The sequence below is a fragment of the Typopeltis vanoorti genome, chromosome 15, assembly GCF_054136105.1.
Source record: "Typopeltis vanoorti isolate ZY-2024b chromosome 15, IOZ_Tvanoo_1.0, whole genome shotgun sequence".
In the NCBI taxonomy this organism is placed as follows: domain Eukaryota; kingdom Metazoa; phylum Arthropoda; class Arachnida; order Uropygi; family Thelyphonidae; genus Typopeltis; species Typopeltis vanoorti.
Window position 1 is genome coordinate 89,719,549 of NC_143563.1, and position 18,728 is coordinate 89,738,276.

General features: G+C 34.3%; 1 protein-coding gene across 1 annotated transcript in view; it reads left to right on the forward strand.

Moving 5' to 3' along the window:
* The window catches only part of LOC150098964 (bromodomain adjacent to zinc finger domain protein 2B-like), a 632,705-nt gene that overhangs the window by 407,790 nt on the left and 206,187 nt on the right, over nucleotides 1–18,728 (forward strand). The gene's annotated exons all lie outside the window — the stretch shown is intronic.

Consider the following 18,728-nt stretch of genomic DNA (forward strand, 5'->3'; position numbering starts at 1 on the left):
TAATTTAATTTATACACAAGTGAAAAAATCTTCCTACTCCTAGCTCTGATCAGGGCATTTTAATAATAAGGTATTACACCTTTTCTATTCTTATATATGGGGTATATATATGATTTCCGCATTATTTTGACCTTCAAATTTGGCATCCTCCTTCGGGTTTTTTGCTTCCTGAGGAGTAGAAAAACTCAACTCAGTGGTGGGTTTTGCCTGTTACTGAGTGAAACCACTGTCTAATTTCCTGTCCTAGAATGATTCAGTTTAGGAGTGATGAGTTTAGTGGTTATCCTTTAGTGAGATTTAGAGTGAACTTGTAGGTCACTCAGAGTTTTTGGAGAGGTATCCCTGCACTTTAACATACCTCAATAAAGGTTGAAATCAGTTTGGTAGTGGCTCTTCCCATGAGGCAGAGCATTATACACACTGTACACTTAGTATCTCATAATGCAAAACACACATCCCAAAAGGATGTGTGCTTTGCATTATGAGATATTAAGGCAATTAGTGTTGAAATCATTGGCTTGGAAATACCTCCACTATTAAAGTAGCTTAATAGTGGAGGTATTTCACGTGCATACTTTGTTTACTTACACTTAAATAAAAGGATTAAATTAGATTATAATTTCTTGGCATTTTTCATTTAACCACTTCAATCATTAAACATTTTAAGAAAATCTACCAACAGCCTAGGGCAGATCTATCCAGGTTTGACCTTGATAATTTCACATTGCATTTGCCATCCACATATAACAGAGAATTTAAATAGCCACAATACTCTCGGATAGTGCACAGGCATCCATGAAGTGTTCTTGAGTATATGACCAACAACGACAATCCTTTTCTCCAGAAATAACACCATTTGAAGTAACAGCTCCTTTAACTTATCTGCTTGAGTCTTCACTCTTCTCAGTCCAACAGTGTGTTCACCATTCCTATTCCTGCTGTTTAAGTGAGATGTAGAAAAATAAGAAACCTGTGGGAGCAGTCATTTTTCCACTATATCCACTTCATCTCAGCTATCATTATGGAAGGTAGATCGAATGAATTGAATGTCTTCACATCCTTAGCAGAATTTGATTCTGTACCACTTACTGTTCCACTTTTCAGTGAATCATGTTACAATGTTTAATAATTGCTGGCAGAACTGCAGTACCCAAAACATGAAAATCTCTAAACAGTGTTTGGAGCATTTTAACAAGAATAAAACTGATTTTGTATGTCGATATATTACTATGAATGAGACTTGGATTCACCATTACACACCAGAATCCAAACAGCGGACAGAAGCCGGTTGTTCAGTGCCAAAGAAGACAAAGTCAGTTCCATCAGCAGGAAAGGTCATGGCATCAGTGTTTTGGGATGCTAAAGGCATTTTGTTTATTAATTATCTTGAAAAGGGTAAGACAATAATGGGGGGAATATTATTCCGATCTTTTAACCAGACTAGACGAAAAAGCTAGTCTGGTTCATCAGGACAATGCACCTGTGGGAAAATTAAGGGATCTGCACTATGAATTGTTAGAATATCCACCTTATTCCCCAGATTTGGCTCCCTATCTCTTCCCAAAACTAAAACTCTTCCTCGCTGGCTAGCGTTTCTCTTCAAGAGGTGATTGCAGCTGTAGATGGGTATTTTGCAGATCTAACTGAGATCCAATAAGGGATGGAATAATTGTGCTGGAGCATTGCTGGAATAAATGTATTAGTCTTAAGGTAGATTATGTTGAAAAATAAAAATAATTTTGAAATTATAAATTTGTTTTTTCATTGTTAGGCCGAGAACTTTTCAGACCACCCTCATACGTGCACAAAATGTTTCCTTTCAGAATTTCTAATTTATAGCAAATAATTTTGAATGTGCTATAAAAATAAATTATATGCTAAATCACACTTTTCACTTATTTTATTTAGCAATTTCTCCAGTGTCCCCATTCAATATTACTCTCTTTCCAGCTTAAAACACTAATTAGTTACTTTTAGACTGAGCCATGTGGGGTAACTGATGCTGACATTGGCAAGTTCCAGAGGCACATTTGTTTAGTGTCTGCTGTCTAGAGTAGTGCTTCTCAAACTTCTGGATGTCAGGCCCCCTTTGCAAAAATTAAAATATTTCACGGCCCCCTCAAAAAAAAAATCGTAATAGAGGCATATATTATTATAATATTTATTGTTTCCTTATTGGTCCCCCTCAAAAAAAAAATCATAATAGAGACATGTATTATTATAATATTTATTGTATTTATATTCAATACAAAACATACACAGCGAATATTGCAAAAATCAGATGCACATATTACATTTTTTGCCTCTTACCGTTTAGTTCTGAAGACGATGCGGGCTGTTTTGATAAAATATGAAATACTGTCCTTTTTTTTTAGTCTGTTTCTGCTTCTTCTGATTGTTTGTGGGATTTTTTTTTTATCAGCCACTTATCCATCTCAGAGTTAAATTTTTTAACTTAGAATAGATCAAATAATAGCACCACTTACCAATACTGACACACCACAGACTAACAACATGAAATTAGTGAATATTACCTGAATAAGGAAATCCCTGGACCAGGAACATTTTTCTCTTTTGTGACTTTTCTCCCTTTACGGTAATTAAGCCTAACGCGAAACAGACAGCAATAACAAGACAGAAGAGCATATGATAGGTGCTGTATTAACAAAAGATCGCGCAACCGAAAGATAAAAGCATAGCTGACAATTGAGTTGAAATGCTAACTCCCTTCAACCGAATTCCATATGTGAAACTGCCATAACATTCATTATATATATATATTACTTAGTTTTAAAACTTTTACGAATTTTAACACGTTCGGTTGAATTTTATTGCTGCCTCGGGAAATCGAACTCACACACACGCGTCTAATTAATAACAATAGTTTTTAGCTACATACTGTGTTTGCCCATGCAACATGGTTTTGTTTCAGTCTATATAGCATAGTTTCTGTATGAGGGGACATGTGATTCATTAATTAGTATGTTTTTATCCCTGTTGCCTCTAGTTGCACTATTTGCTGAGAAATATATTACACAGACTCCTCATACCTTATTCACTGGCATAATAAAAGTACTTGTTTTTATTGCCTCTGCAGTATAGTGGCTGTTAGGGAGGGCGTGTTGTTTACCACTGCAAGCGAGTTACTATCTCCCCACATGAACTTGTTTAAGCTTTTTTTTCATGTGTGAAGTATATGCGAAACTTTTATTAGTAACAGAAAACTAGCTCGGATGACAGTGATGATATAAAACGAGTTTTGATATGTATATAAAGTCAATATCAACAGTCCCTGATTACGAACACGTGATGAAAGGGACAAGAAGATTTTGAGCTTCCCTGGAGAATATTCAATGTAAATATAATTAACCACTGCTTTGAAATGAAACATATGAATAAGCAATATTTACTAATATTCATTAAGCGCTGAAATACGCAGGAAGCAAAGTTTGTGAACCAACACCAATGTGTGAATTTTTCCATTAAAATATAAAAAATAAAAAAGAAATAATAAAAATTAAATATGTTTCTTTTAAAATAAAATAAAAATCTACTTAAGTCTTAAAACATTTTAAATTTGTTTTCATTATTTCACGGGCCCCCTCAACAAAACATACGGCCCACAGTTTGGGAAGCGCTGGTCTAGAGAGTACAGTTACTTCAAATCATGCAATAATGGATTTTTATAACTAGACAGATTTAAGTAAATTAATTTAGTGCTTGCAATTTTACAGGTAAAGGCTAGATGAAAAAAGGCAATATTAATATGAGAAATATTATATTAACACACACATATCGAGTTTGAAATGCAAAAACACAAAATGTTTTTCATGCACACATGGGCTGGCATTGAATTCCTAAAATACAGCATATTTTGAATATAGCAACATAGTTATTTTCTGTTTATTTCCTAGAAAATACACTACAAAGATAAAGTTTCCATCTAGAAACTCCTTTGCTATTCTTGAGCATAAAAAAGTTCATTGTTCCTTGTTTTAAAATATTGAACTAGAACTTTGCTCAACATACTCTAATGACACCGTTACTACAATCTTCTACATTTTCAACTTATTATCCTTAAAAAGTAAATTGATTCATTAATTTGAGAAAACTGTTTACTTCTCTCTTAATAATCTTATTGTTCTAGTGAGTTAAAAAAAAAAATCCCTCCTTTATAATATATTTCTATTCAAAACTTCAATATCTTCCAAAAACATTTTTTGTTGAAATTTTTTTCATTTTCTCACTATACTGAGCTTGCTATTCAAAAATACATCACATGAGGCAGTTGTACTACTATCTAGTGCAGCAAATCAACATTTAAAAGAAAAATCATTGCACTGTTGTAAACAAGGCTGCATTCTTCATTTGCAAGAAAACTTAGTTGTAAATTTTATTACTTTTTTCTCCTGAAAAGTTTTTTTAAGTTCTCGAAATAAAAATGCTTTGAACTTTCTTGATACAGGTATAAATATCGTAAGCAAAAAGTTATTATTACTTGACACCTCCAGGGAGTCCAAAGACTCATCGAGGGAGTGCACCTACTCTACAACTCTGTCTCCACCAACTACAATGAACCCCAACTATCATCATCTACACCAATGGCATCTACCACTTACCACCACCACTAATATTTTCACAGACAATCACAAATGTCCATGCCCATAGTAGGATTCGAACCTGCAACATTTTGGCTGGAGAGTGCATACGCTAACCACGCCGGCATTGTGATACACCACATAAAAATAGCCATACACAGTGCTTTTTTTCTGGCAGTACCAGAACCTTTTTTCTTAAGTTTTTAAAAATTTGCAAATTTATTGACTGCAAAAATGTATTATGAATTTTCAGTTTTGATTACACATAAGTTGTTATCCTGCTTTCCTGTTTAATAGGTTGGTACTCGCCCGAAAACAGGAAATTGTGTTCACTTCCAATTGCTTCCAATATAGTTTATCAATTCTATATTCACTCTGCAATAGGCAGGTGTTCACGTTAGTTTTGAATTAATCTAAGTTAAATCAGTGCAATCATTGTACAAAATGAGTAAAATAAGTAGTTACTTTATGCCAATAAGTAAAAAAAGGAAGGCTGAAGAAGCAGAAATTGTTGAATCTACTTGTGATCCTGTAGAACAGAAAACTAGCACCAAAAATACACTTGGTGAAGAGGATCACGAAACCAAGACCAAAGATCCACATGGTCAAAAGGAAGCAGATTCGATAATGATTGGCTCGAATGTTGGGCTGTAAAGTGTGTCATGATGTCGAAAGTCTTGCCGTCGATAAACACATGGGAAAGAAATTTTCATCGGAGTGGGTAAATGGTAAAATCAGTCATTTTGGAGAATCTCGCAAACAACAGTTAATGTCATTAAGAAAAAAGATTTACGATCATAAGGAGAGTGCAGCATACAAAGCGTGCCAAAAAATAAAATCTGAAGCGAAAAACGAAACATTAGAGAAAGTTTTCCTAAATACTTTGTCTCATAATAAAGAAGTAACAGGAAAAGTGTTTTGAACCGCTTACAAAGTTGCAAGGAGAAATCAATCATTTAACAACTTTGAAGACAAAATCAATTTACAGGAACTTAATGGACTAGACATGGGATATATTCTTCATTCTGCAAATGCTGGTGTTAACATTGTGAGCCATATCGCAAATGAAATGAGAAAAACATTAATAGACAATATAGTAAACTCCAAGAACAAAATATCGTTGCTTATTGATGAATCGACAACTGTGAGTAACACAACAGCATTGATTGTTATTGTTCATGTAGTTCTTCCTGAACTTTCAGCTCCTATGAGTCTTTTCCTAGATTTGTTCGAATTATCAGATGTAACTGCTAGAGGAATTCCAAACTCTTTAATTAGTCATCTTGAGTGTTTAGGATTATCTGACGATTACTTCAAGGAGTATTTATTGTCTGTAACTTGTGATGGTGTAGCTGTGTTGTTTGGTGTAAGGAGGCTAATGCAAGAGAAGTTTCCTAGTGTTATTTTCTGGCATTGTGCTACTACCCACCGCCTTGAATTGTCTGTTAGTGACACAGTAAACAATGTGGCAGGAGGTAATCGCTTTAAGAGTTTCGTGGACAAACCTTGTGTGATTTATTATGCTTCATCTAAGAATGCTAGGGAACTACAGGAATGTGCAGCGACTCTAGAACTTCAACTTCTTAAAATTGGCAGACTTTTAAGCCCTTGCCCATCACCTTCTGGAGGCAAAAGAAGACAGCAGAAGAAGCAAAACAGATCACTTTCTTTATAAGGGCCTTTTAAGAAAAATAACGTCATGCGAGTTTGTTCTTGATTTGAACCTTATGTGTGATGCTGTCCAAGAAGTGAACTAAGTCTAGATTTACAAGAGAGAAATATTGACTTGTACAAAGCAGACAGGAAGATAAAGAATACAGTTCAACTTTCTGAAGAAAGAATTGAAAATCCTGGTCTGTACTACAGTATTTCTCTTTAAAGTCAGAAGAACATGAAGTTCAAAGGGATTGAGTTCCACAAAAATGAAACACAGTCCTGCAATAAGTCATCTGCTTTCTATAAAAGTCTGAAAGAAGCTGTTGGAAAGCGTCTGTTTGGTTTGATGATGCTGATTTGCCTGAATGTGCTACGATTTTAGATTCTAAGTATTGGCCAGAAAATTCTGGGAAGCATCTGACATTTGGTGAAGCTGAAATAAAAAAGTTAGCATGCAAATTTCGCTTAAATGAAAGAGCATTTCGTGGTTTCCATGAATATCTTCAAGAAAATACAGTTCCGGACATACACTTTGGACACAATTGCAATATCTTCCACTGAATGTGAAAGGGGTTTTTCTCAGATGAATCTTATAGTAACTTCATCTAGGTCATCGCTGCTTGTACAACAACTTCTGGACTGATTGATAATAGGACCTCCCCTTACTCAGTTCAACCTTAGCAAATATGTGGACTCATGGCTGCTCCGAGGTCGTCATTCTGCAGTTGATACCAAAAGCAAGACGCGATCTAGAGACGATGAGGGTATATCGGAGGATATGTTAAAAGTGTGGAAGTTGCTGTAATAACATCTTCATGGTGAGTACCGGCACCTTTTTTTCCAGAAAAAAAGCACTGGTCATACATATTTTTTATGCAGACATCACTAAAGAAATACCATATAAAAGATATATTACATTTTTAACTAAATGTTTGCATATGAAAATTTTTCATTTTTTGTTATTTGATACTGCCAATTAGTAGATATGTTGCATTACAACACATTTTGAAGCCCCATTGACTGCAAATTTATCAAAGTCTAAATTATGATGATGACAAAGAAGTTTATTTTTATTTATTTTTTGCTTGTGTGAATTTTCTCTAAATATAGCAGATGACAAAACTATTATCTTAGTTGATGTTTATTAATAAAACAATTATCAACTCAAAAACATCTGTTGAACTGTAAAAACATGATCTCAGAACATGAATAATCTTTGTCAAGACCTGAGTACTGATTATCTGAGTATGCTTGAGAATTGGTTATGCTATAGCAGGAAATTCTACAAATGTTGAAATTTTAATAATGTGGGCTTCTAATTATAAAAAAAAAAAAAAAAAAAAAAAAAAAAAAAAAAAAAAACGGTTCCATGATTGTAAGCTATCAGAATGTTGGATCGAGCATGCATTTCTTTGCCTCAGGGATCACTTGAAACTTGTTCCCACTAGATGTCTTTATTTGGAATTACTCCTGTTGAAATTTTAACTTTATTCTACAAGTCTAAAAATCTGAAATGGTATATAATATGGACACAAAACAATATCTTCTCCCAGCTTTTAAGATAATAGTCAAGTGTGGAAATTCATTAGAATTTAGCTGATTTTAGAATGAAATTTTCTCTTTCATTTAAATCTTATTTTGATTTAAATGTAAGAGTTCCGATTTAAATTGCATTGATAATTAAGATGGAAAGAATAGTAATAATTCAGTCTGAATCAAGAATAATAACTGAAACACACAGTTAATGCATTCATGGCAAAGCCTACTCCTGTGTTTGAGCAGTGTTCCCTTGTTTTCCCACAAATTACTTTGCTTCATATTAAATTATTATTCAAAAGATAATTATAGTTTCCTTAACTCTTTAGATTCAAGCAAAATTTCAAGAAATTACACAATAACTTTTAGCAGATTAATCTATAATTGTCACAAAACTGTATGGTTGCATATCTTTCAAACCAAAAGTCAGTATCTTTTAGCTTAATAGCAATTTGTTTTACACAATTTTTATTTTATTTTTACACAACTTGTTCAAGCTTTCAGTCAAAATAATTTCATTACACTGTTATTAATGTAATTTCTTTTCTTTCCTCTCTCACTATCTTTATTTCATACTTGCCAATGTACATCTCAGATAATGTTTCTCTTCAGGTGAATGATATTGCCCTAATGACACAATTGAACCTTCAGTTTCATTTTTCTTCAGCCCCAGCATTGATTTTGACAAATTATTTTCTATCATACAAAAACCAGTACGCTCCCAAAATGTTTTTCTTCTGTGAGATAGAAATCAGAAAAATCTTAGAAGAATTTTAAAAAAAAATAATAAAAGAAGTAGTAGTCAGCTGGTCCTTGTCCAGTCTCTCGTTCATCCACTATTTCAAAAATTTTGGTGGAAGAAGACTTCATAAATGTGCACCATCAAAATCATCCTGTTGCTCTTATTTTTAATTACAAAAATAAAGTGTCTGTGGGGAAGATTGGTCAGAGATAATCATCTCTTCTTTGCTAGGTGAAGCTTCCCATCTAAACAAATGTCAGTATGTATTCTATCCAGTGGCAGATTACCCATTAAGGCAATGAGGCACCTGCTAGGGGCCTCAAGCCTCAAATTTTCCTATAGTGTTTTAAAATAGATTGTTTTCAGTAAACATCATAAAAATCTTGATTATTTGAAGTAAAAATTTTTTCAAAACAATTATTATGTTTTAATATGTATTTTGAAACAGTGCGCACTATCTACAACTTTAAATAATGCCCAATACCAATGTCAGCGCTGGTTGACAACCTTCGTATTTGTATTTTGAACAGCACGCGCTATCTACGCTTTAAATTAAATTGCATTACCAATGTCATGCACGGCACTGTTGACAGCTTCGAGGTCACGAAAACTGATTGCATTGCCAAGATAGGAAGAGCCTGGTTGCTCCTTAACTTCATTTGTTATTGAATCGTGTAATGTAAGAGTGAGGTGTTTGTTTCAAAAATAACTTTTTAGTTTGACTATTCGTGTTTTCATTATTTGAGTGTAGTGCAAGTAAAAAAAAAAACTGATAAAAAAAATTTTTTTTAAATGAAAAGTTTTATTATTTATCATCCTTTGACCCTTTAACAGGCAGAAAAGTCCAGAAGTTCAAAAAATTCAAAAGTACAAAATTTCATTTATTTGCCAGCTAACTTTTATTTATTTTTTTTAATTATTTTTTTTTGGGGGGGGGGGGGGGCAACTATCCTAAATCCACCACTGATTCCATCACATTCAGTCATTTTGCCTACAGTCCCCACCTCCCATCTCTTATATGTGGCATAGGAACGTGAAGAAATTTAAACCATCATCCTTGCAATTTCTAAGGTATTTGATTTGGTATAACAAAAGGACTCTCTAGTAGCATCTGACTTATGGTCTTAATTCTACCTTTTGCAATTTGATGGTCAATTTCTTTTTCTGGTCACTTCTTAGGTGTTCATTGCAGTTTGGACTTCCCTAGAAATGCAGTAGTTTCTCCAGGGTTCTATTCCTTCAGCTGTTGTCATCATCCTCTTATATATATATATCTGTAACCATTTCTTACTCACTCATAATAATTTTGTGCAAATTCTGTCCTTAATTTTGCTGATATGTTTCATTTTCATTCTCTCTTCTAACTTGACACACTCTCAAGTTCTCTAATAATTCCAGCATACACAAATACACTCAATGACTTAAGTGCAGCCAAAATATGGTCTCCTGTCTATTTTTTCTAAGTAAGATAATTCTTAAGTCACAAAATAAGTTAATCAATCTGTGTTTTGCTACTCTCTCTTGCATAAAATCATCACTTTCCTGAAATATATATATCCTCAAAGGGTGTGCAAGCTGCTCTGACACCACTACATGATTAAGTTTACATTATTAATAATCTCCTATCAACAATTTTCCTCAAAATTAGTCTGTTACTTGTTAGCACTCTAATATTGTCTGATATGTCATTCTTCTGAGGCACTTCTGACTAAATCAGACCACCTAGACCAGTGATGGCGAACCTATGACACGCATGTCAGCACTGACACACTTGAGGGTTTCAGGTGACACATCTTGGATGTTGAAAAATATTGGTATTCTGATGAAAAAACTAATTTCGTTTTTTTCAGTTTATTAAATTAATTGTATAATATGAATTCATAGATTGTATAATCAATGTCCTATTAAATAAAGAGCCTAATATGATATGTATAAGTCACCATCTATGATTAAGTAGTTAAATTTATAATGCATGTATGCAAGTGGCACATCAACAACGTCAATATTTAAAAAAAAAAAAAAAAAGATGTTTGACACACCTGGGTAAAAAGGTTCACCATCACTGATCTAGACCATGGTCTTCCTCTTGGTCTTTTTCCTGCCATCTTGGCATCAAACATCTGTTTAACTTTTCCTCACTCTATTATGTTTAAGTGACCATTCCACCTAAGATTAGCTCTGCTCACAACTTCTTGAATGATAATAATGTTAACTCCCTTTCTGATACCTTCATGTTTCTCAAGACGCATGTGAAAGAATAATTTGAGGTCAAAGAGTGTTAGTTTAATCATAGTGTCAGAAGGGCATCTCCTTGAAGGGTGTGACTTTTTCACCACCAGTTGGTGAGAGTTATCATACCTGTGTAACATGTGTAACTATAATGCTCCAATTTAGGCAGGTTACAAACTGAACTACAAAGCTGGAAATTATGTTCTCAGGAGAATACCATGTTGACTCATTGTATCATTTAATGAATGTGAAGGATATGGGAAACTTTGAAAAGATTGTTTAATGATGTACTATGTGAATGTGAGCGTATAGTTGAAACAACAGATAAAATGGGAGAAAAGTAGGTGTGCAACCTTGTTAAGCAAGAGATTGATACAAAAATTAGATATATATATATTTTTATTTTATTTTTTTATGTTGAGGCCCATACATGAGAGGTTGGTTGATGTATCCCCAAGGATACATTTTTTATTTATCCCTGGTGTATCCTTGGGGATACACCAGGGGAAAGACTGTTCCATAGTGTAGCAGTAGCATGGATGAAGCAGGAGGAAAAGAAACTTGTTCTGTGGGTTTCAAGGTGTACTGTGAAAGGATGTTGGGCAGCAGCTGTATGTGTTCCAACGGGCTTAGTACTGAGTGGCGGAATTATTGATGCTATTTAGGATGAACATTTGCCATGGAAATATTTGCAGAATACACAAATTGCAGAGATCAATCGTCTATGTGAAAGTGAGGAGAGTGAGTTGGTAAATCGTCTATGTGAAAGTGAGGAGAGTGAGTTGGTAAGAAAAGGGTCATTTATCAACCTAATTGCTCTCCTCTGTATTGAGTCATTTTCTCCATCACTTTAGATAGGACTGAGGTGAGTGAGATAGGGCAGTGATTTATCACCCTTGTTAGGAATGGGTTGAATATATCCCAATTTCCAAGCTTTGGGATATATACACCAGTGAGTAAGAGAGTATGTACCGGTGGTGTAGAATAGTAGTCAGTTCAGGTGGACAGACCTTCAGGACAATTGGAGGAATGCCATCAGGGCCAGGAGGTTTTTTTGTGTCTAATTTAGACAATAGGTGTCTGATCTCTTTCTGGCAAAAGGATATAGGGGACATTTTATGTTGGGTAGTTGGAAAGACTGTGAGGGGGGGGGGGGGGCATTTGTCATTGTCAATTATGCATGCATTGGAGGCAAAGTGTGAAGCCAGGAGATTAGCTTTTTCTGTGGGAATATTGAGTGAATATTATGAGAAAAGGATGAGTTGATTTATGAAACATATAAAGCATATGCCAGAAGAGTGATTGAGTATCATATTGAAAGCTAAGTTAGAGTATGAAAAGAAATTGCCTGTGCAGACTAAAGGCAACCCAATAGAATTTCATCATTATCTGCAAGTGAAGGGAAAAAAATGAATGAATGTGGAAGAATGATTTCACTGAATGCAGGTGGGGGGGTACCCTTGTGGAAGTAGATGCAATTGTTCAAATAAAGAATGCTCTCTTTGCTGAGATCTGTCAGGCTAGTTTATGTAATATGCAGCACAGTGTCTCTAATACACTGGATGAAGAAATAGAGGTGCATGTGGATGGGGGATTCTGGAGCTGTTGCATAACCTCCACAAGAATTTGCCATATGGACAAATTTAGCATATATGCCAAAGGAATGTTCAAACTGGTTTGGCCCTTGAAATGTTTATATAATTTGAATCTCATCTCAGGATTTGAAAGAATATGGTGTAGTCCCATTGTAAAAGGATGATGCAAAAACTGAGGTGCCTACTACCAACCGATCAGTATCTTTGGGGTGGTGGTGAAAATTTTTGAATAGTTTGATGTGATGCTACATAAAAGGCTGTTGTATTAATTGTAGTTATGGGATTGGAATATAAACTCTTGACTTGAGTAAATAGATATGAGAATTTGGTATATGGGGTAGGTAGGGTGGAGTACATGACCAGGTATCAGTCCTTGAACCATAATTGTTCAGTCATAGTGGGAAGGACCTGGCAGGAGATGATTTGCTCTTTCCCTATATATTATTATAATTATTATTGTATGGGCACCTCCATGGAGTCCAAAGACATCACAGGAGACCAAACTATCCACACAATCTATCATACCTCTCTTTGAACCTATAAACAGACAAAGCACTCAACTGACTCTGGCAGCCCATTCTACTCATTCACAACGCTCCAGGCAAAGATTGGCAGGTTAATCAGGGCTGCTTATGTTTGAAATTTATGTAGTTCTAAAGATGTATGTCTAACTTTTGATATAAGGAACCACAATATGTGAAGAGTAAAAAGCTATATTTAATGAAAACTACTAATTTCATGAGTCGATAAGCTTACTTCTTCAGGAGATTAATGCTGCATAAAAGTTTTAAAAACTAGAGAATGTAAACAAAAAAAAAACATAGAAAACTGGAAGAATCGAACAACAAATTAAAAAACAATTAAACTAAATAATGTATTTGTGAAGGAGTGCTTAACTAGTTGATGCTGTTACATGCTTGAATGTACTTCGTGTCATATCCCAGGTCTGTGTCAGATGTTTAATCAATGAAGGGTGGTGCAGTATTAAGCCCAAGTTTTTATTGCAATGGAAAGGGGGGGGGGGTAGTATTTCAGAAGCCTCTCTGAATTTTCTTATGAAAAATTATTGTTTCATAAGAAAATTCTTACAGTTCTGACTTCTTGTAATGAATCATTTTACATCTTTTGATATTTTACTTTAAATATATTTTATTGTATTTTATCATATTTCATTGTGAATATGCAGTAAGTAATAAGCGTGTCCTAACCAATTATGAATGCTGTTATGTACACCATCATCCAGTTAAAAAGTTCAGTATCTTTGAAGCATTAACACACCTAGGACAAAGACTATGTTATGTTTCACTTAAGTCAGTGGCTGTAATTCCTGAAAAACATATAAAATATTATTCTCTCTATCTAAAACCTTTACATATAGCTGAATTACTCCTATGCCATATATCTAGATACCTAAAAAAAAAAAAAAAAAAAAAAAAAATAGCTTATATTTTATGTTAATATAAGCCACATTTTCCCATGTTTGTTATTTGCTGTACATTTTTGACACGTGCTTTTGTGCTTTGAAGGCGACTTAATTCCAGTAAAATTATCAGCAGACTTAATTAGTTTATTTTGCCTTATTTTTACTGCTTTGAGTGAATGCTATTTAAAAAATGTCATGAACATCCAGTCTTCTGTTCTTTCTACATATGTGGACCATTGTAAACTGAAAGTATTTGTCTATATCAGTTTTAGTAAGGTAATTTTCACTTACTAATATATTCCTTAATATTTCAGGCTGGTTGAACAAGTGCCTGCTCCCATCCAATTAGTAGGCTGCAGATTCAGGTCCTGCCACAGGCATGGATGTTTTCCATTGCCATTTGGTAGGAGATGAATTTCATTGCTTGGTGTGAGACTTCCACTCTTATTGGAGACTTGAAATGACTTGAAAAAAGTTCTCTGTTTGGTTTCTATAGCAGAGTTTCTGGATTATTTAAAAAATATCAATACATATATTTTAACAACTAAATAAAATAAAAAAATCCTTTCCTCACCCAGGGCATTTAATATGTCATAGGGTTACAACCTTTACTAGAGAGAATGACTAAAAAAAGTGCTCTTTGTTTAAATTTTCTCATCCAGCAGTAGAATTAAATGTTCAATACTGAAAATTTCAGAAATGTTTAGTTCTGCTGCATTTTTTTCAGATATTTTCATACAAAATGTGTAATATAATAATAGTTGATTATGATCTTATATTCAAATTCAGATCAAGCAGCAATTCTTAAAGAAACTTTCTGCCATATTAATGTCTTAAGCATTGAAAGTTCGGAAAAGTAGAAGTGGAGATGTAGTTGGCAAACATGGACTGGGAACAAGAAATGAGAGAGGCGACCGTCTTATTCAATTCTGCCAGGAAGAGGAGCTAATAATCACAAACACATGGTTTAAGCTACCATTCCGAAGGCTGTATGCTTGGCGATCACCACAGGATAATAATGGGAATATAGTCAGAAATCAAATTGATTACTTGCTAATTAATCAAGGATTTCGAAGTTCTATAAAGAGTACAAAAACCTATCCTAGTGCAGATATTGCTTCTCATCATAACCTACTGGTGGCAGAGTTAAAACTTAGACCGAACGCTATACTCGAGAAACATCAACAAAAAAGGTTTGATTTAGGAAAATTAAAAAAGCACAGAGATAAGAAACAAATTGAGTCAAGATCTGAATCAAGAGCTATCAAGAATGATGACATCATGAGAGTTGATGTCATCATTCTTGGGACAAATTAAAATTATCTTCATAGAGAAATGTACCAATACCTTGTGTCCTAATAGAGCATTAAAAAAGATTGGATAACTGATGAAATTCTTTCTCTAATGGATCAACGCAGATCATATAAAAATCATAGTCCTACAAAATATAAAGAGGCTTAGAAAATTATTAAACGCAAGATCAAAGAAGCAAAAGAAATCTGGATGAATGAAAAATGTAAAGAAATAGAATTTCTACAGGAAAAACATGAAATTTTAATCTACACAAAAAACTGCAAGAGACCTCAGGTATATTTAAGAAAAAACAATTCTGTATCCTTCGAAACAAAAGGGAGAAATAATATCCGAAAAGGATGACAAAATGCAAGAATGGGTGAAATATATAGAAGAATTCTTTACTGATAACAGATAGAACCCAGAAAATACTTATGAACATATGGAAGGTCCATGCATTCTAAGATCAGAGGTAGAATGTGCACTAAACTCGGCTAAACATGGTAAAGCCTTAGGCCCAGATAGAATACCAGCAGAAATAGTAAAGTTATTAGAGGGTGACAACATTAATATATTAGTAAAGCTATTTAATAAGATCTATGATATACAGGCATAATCCCTCAAGACTGGTCACAGTCGACCTTCATCATGCTACCTAAAAAAGCAAATGGAAAAACTTGTAATGACTATAGAATGATCAGCCTAATGAGTCACGTTATCAAAATGTTTCTGAAAATAATTCAAAAAAGGATATACAGAAAATGTGAAGACCATCAGTGATACCCAATTCGGCTTTAGAAACTCTTTGGGAACAAGAGAGGCTCTTTTCTGTTCTCAGATCTTATTCCAAAAATGTGTTACCAAAACAAGGAAATATTCATTTGCTTCATCGACTTCAAGAAAGCATTTGACAAAGTCCAACATACTAAAATGATTGCACTATTAAAAAGAATTGGATTAGATGGTAAAGACATCAGGATCATTGAAAACTTATATTGGAACCAAAAGGGCATCTGTTCAAGTTGATGACATTATTACAGACTCCATTAACATCGAATGAGGAGTAAGGCAAGGATGTATGCTGTCACCTCTTCTTTTTAACATATACCCAGAAGTCATATTTCAAAAAGTCTTGAAAGGAAGGGATTAATGTAAATGGTTGAAATCATCAGTAACATCCAATATGCTGATGACACAGTTCTCCTGGCTGACAGTATTCAGGATCCTCAAAATCTTCTGGAACTAGTGAATGAAGAAAGTGAAAAAATGGGATTAAAAATAAATATCACCAAAACTAAATTCATTGTCATAAGCAAGAAACCAATTCTTAACTGTGTAACTGCAGATTAAATTTAGAGCTTAGAGTATGCATGGTCTGTACTGCTGTATGGTGCAGAAACTTGGACCTTGAAGACAACATCGATAAAAAGACTTGAAGCCTTTGAGATGTTGGTTATACAGACGAAAGTTAAAAATCCAATGAACAGCAAAAATGTCCAATCAAGAAGTACTGGAACAAATGGGAAAATCACGTGAACTTTTAGATACCATATAAAAAGAAGGAAAACTGCATATCTTGGTCACCTACTTCGTAATGAAAAATATAAGCTACTTCAATTGATTATAAAAGGGAAGATGAATGGAAGAAGAGGACAAGGAAGATGAAGAAAATCTTGGCTGGCAGACATCAGACAGTGGACTGGCATGAACTCTGAGAGACTGCTCAGGTTGGCTGAGAATCTCAAAATTTGCCAAGGTGGTCACCGACCTCCGATAGTAGATGGCACTCAAAGAAGAAGAAGAAGCATTGAAACCCAGACATTGTTGATCGTATCGACAAGTTTCATCTCCCAACCCACCAAACCATTCATAATATACCATCACATTAATTTTTTATATTTATTAATATATTTATTTTTGTGAATCCCATTCAGGAAATATTGTAAACTTACTATGATCCAGTCCCTTATTACAGCCATCAAACATCGGAAGTTAAGCTACTTTTAAACTTGTGGTAATCAGTGGTGTCGCATGCCCATTTCAGTTGGATGTGCTGTCATGTTGTCGCTTATGCAACCTGCACTACAAAATTCAGATCAATTTGACCATATTATTGCATTTTTATCGATGTATGAAAGTTTTAAGAGTGCATAATGCATCAGTGCTCATTTTAATTGGTCCAATGCAATTTATTGTAAAATAACTTTGAAGACTTTAATTTATTAATTAATTGTAACCAAGTCTGCATAGAGTGGGGGACAGTGTGTTTATTTTAAGATATATTAGAAAAGAGTGATGAAGGAGAATGTTATATTTGATTGGTATATTTAAATTACTCAAAGGTGTAAATATAATGGTAAATTTGGAAGAGGAGGATGAGACTTACATCCTTTGACTACAATCATACTATCCACAAAAGCTCTGGCAGAAAATGGGACATTTAGTAAACTTTCCCATTGTAAATATGGGCAAAAAGTTATAAATTACATATAGAAAAGTATTTATTAAAAACTTGTCTATATTGGTGTCCTAAGCAAGTCAATTCATGCTTCATGCATGCAGAACAGATGAAACTCAGAAAACAAAAACAGCAACTCATGACAATTACAACATTCAGTTAGATTGTTTGACACAGTAACCAATTACAGCCACTGATTTCTGGGTGCTATTATCTCAGTGCACATCCTGCCTCGCCTTCTTGGTGGTTTAAAATTGGATCGCTAAGAATCTGGCCTGCATCATCTGTGCATCTGTTTAAAGGGCTCAAAGGTGTGTGTGCGTGTGTATTTGTGACTGCACACCTGGGCCATTAACATGAATGTGATGCAATGTTTGTGCATTGAAAAGTTGTGAAGCATTAGTGTATTGTGTTTCATTTTGGGAATCATTTGAAACCAGAAAACAATCGGTGGGGGGGGGATCTTTAATAGGAATGCAGAAATATAAAATCGGTGATATTGCTATTCCGTGGGTGTGCACTGCATGCCTAGCACATAATCCCTGAATATACACCCTGCTTGTGATCAAGATGGCAGTTTTGTTTCAAATGCCAAAAATCATCTACCACATAAATCCAAATTAATATCTTTTAACTACCTCTATATAAACAAAACAGTTCTACTATTTAACAAGCTAGATATTTGTGCACAAAATTACATGCTGGACTCAGGTGAGGCTCTCAATGTAGTTCTGAATATGACCAAATGTTCAAAATCAAAAGCATGTGATGCATCATTTTTCAGAGTTGGTGCCTTGTTTTGATTTGAACTAGTAACTCATCAGTCAGTGGACATATTTTTTCCAAAGATAATGTAATTGAATATCTTTATCTGCAGGAAGCAAAAGATACATCTTTCCATTTCTGTATAATAGAGCATGTGTAAATTATGTCATATTAATATACTTTCTGTTAAAATAAAGACTGTACAATATGAGTAATGAGGATTGACTGAGGGAATGTTGACTGCAGAGTTTGGTGGATAGAAGGAGGAGAGGTGATATGATCGTGACTTTTAAACTGTTGAGGCAGTTACAGGGTAGACATTGGAGAGTTCTTTGACTTGTTGGAACTGTGGGAAGGAGTGATGACAAGGGACCATCCCTGGAAGTCACGAAAGGAGACTGTGCGCAAGAGGGTGAGGAGCGGTTTCTTTGCG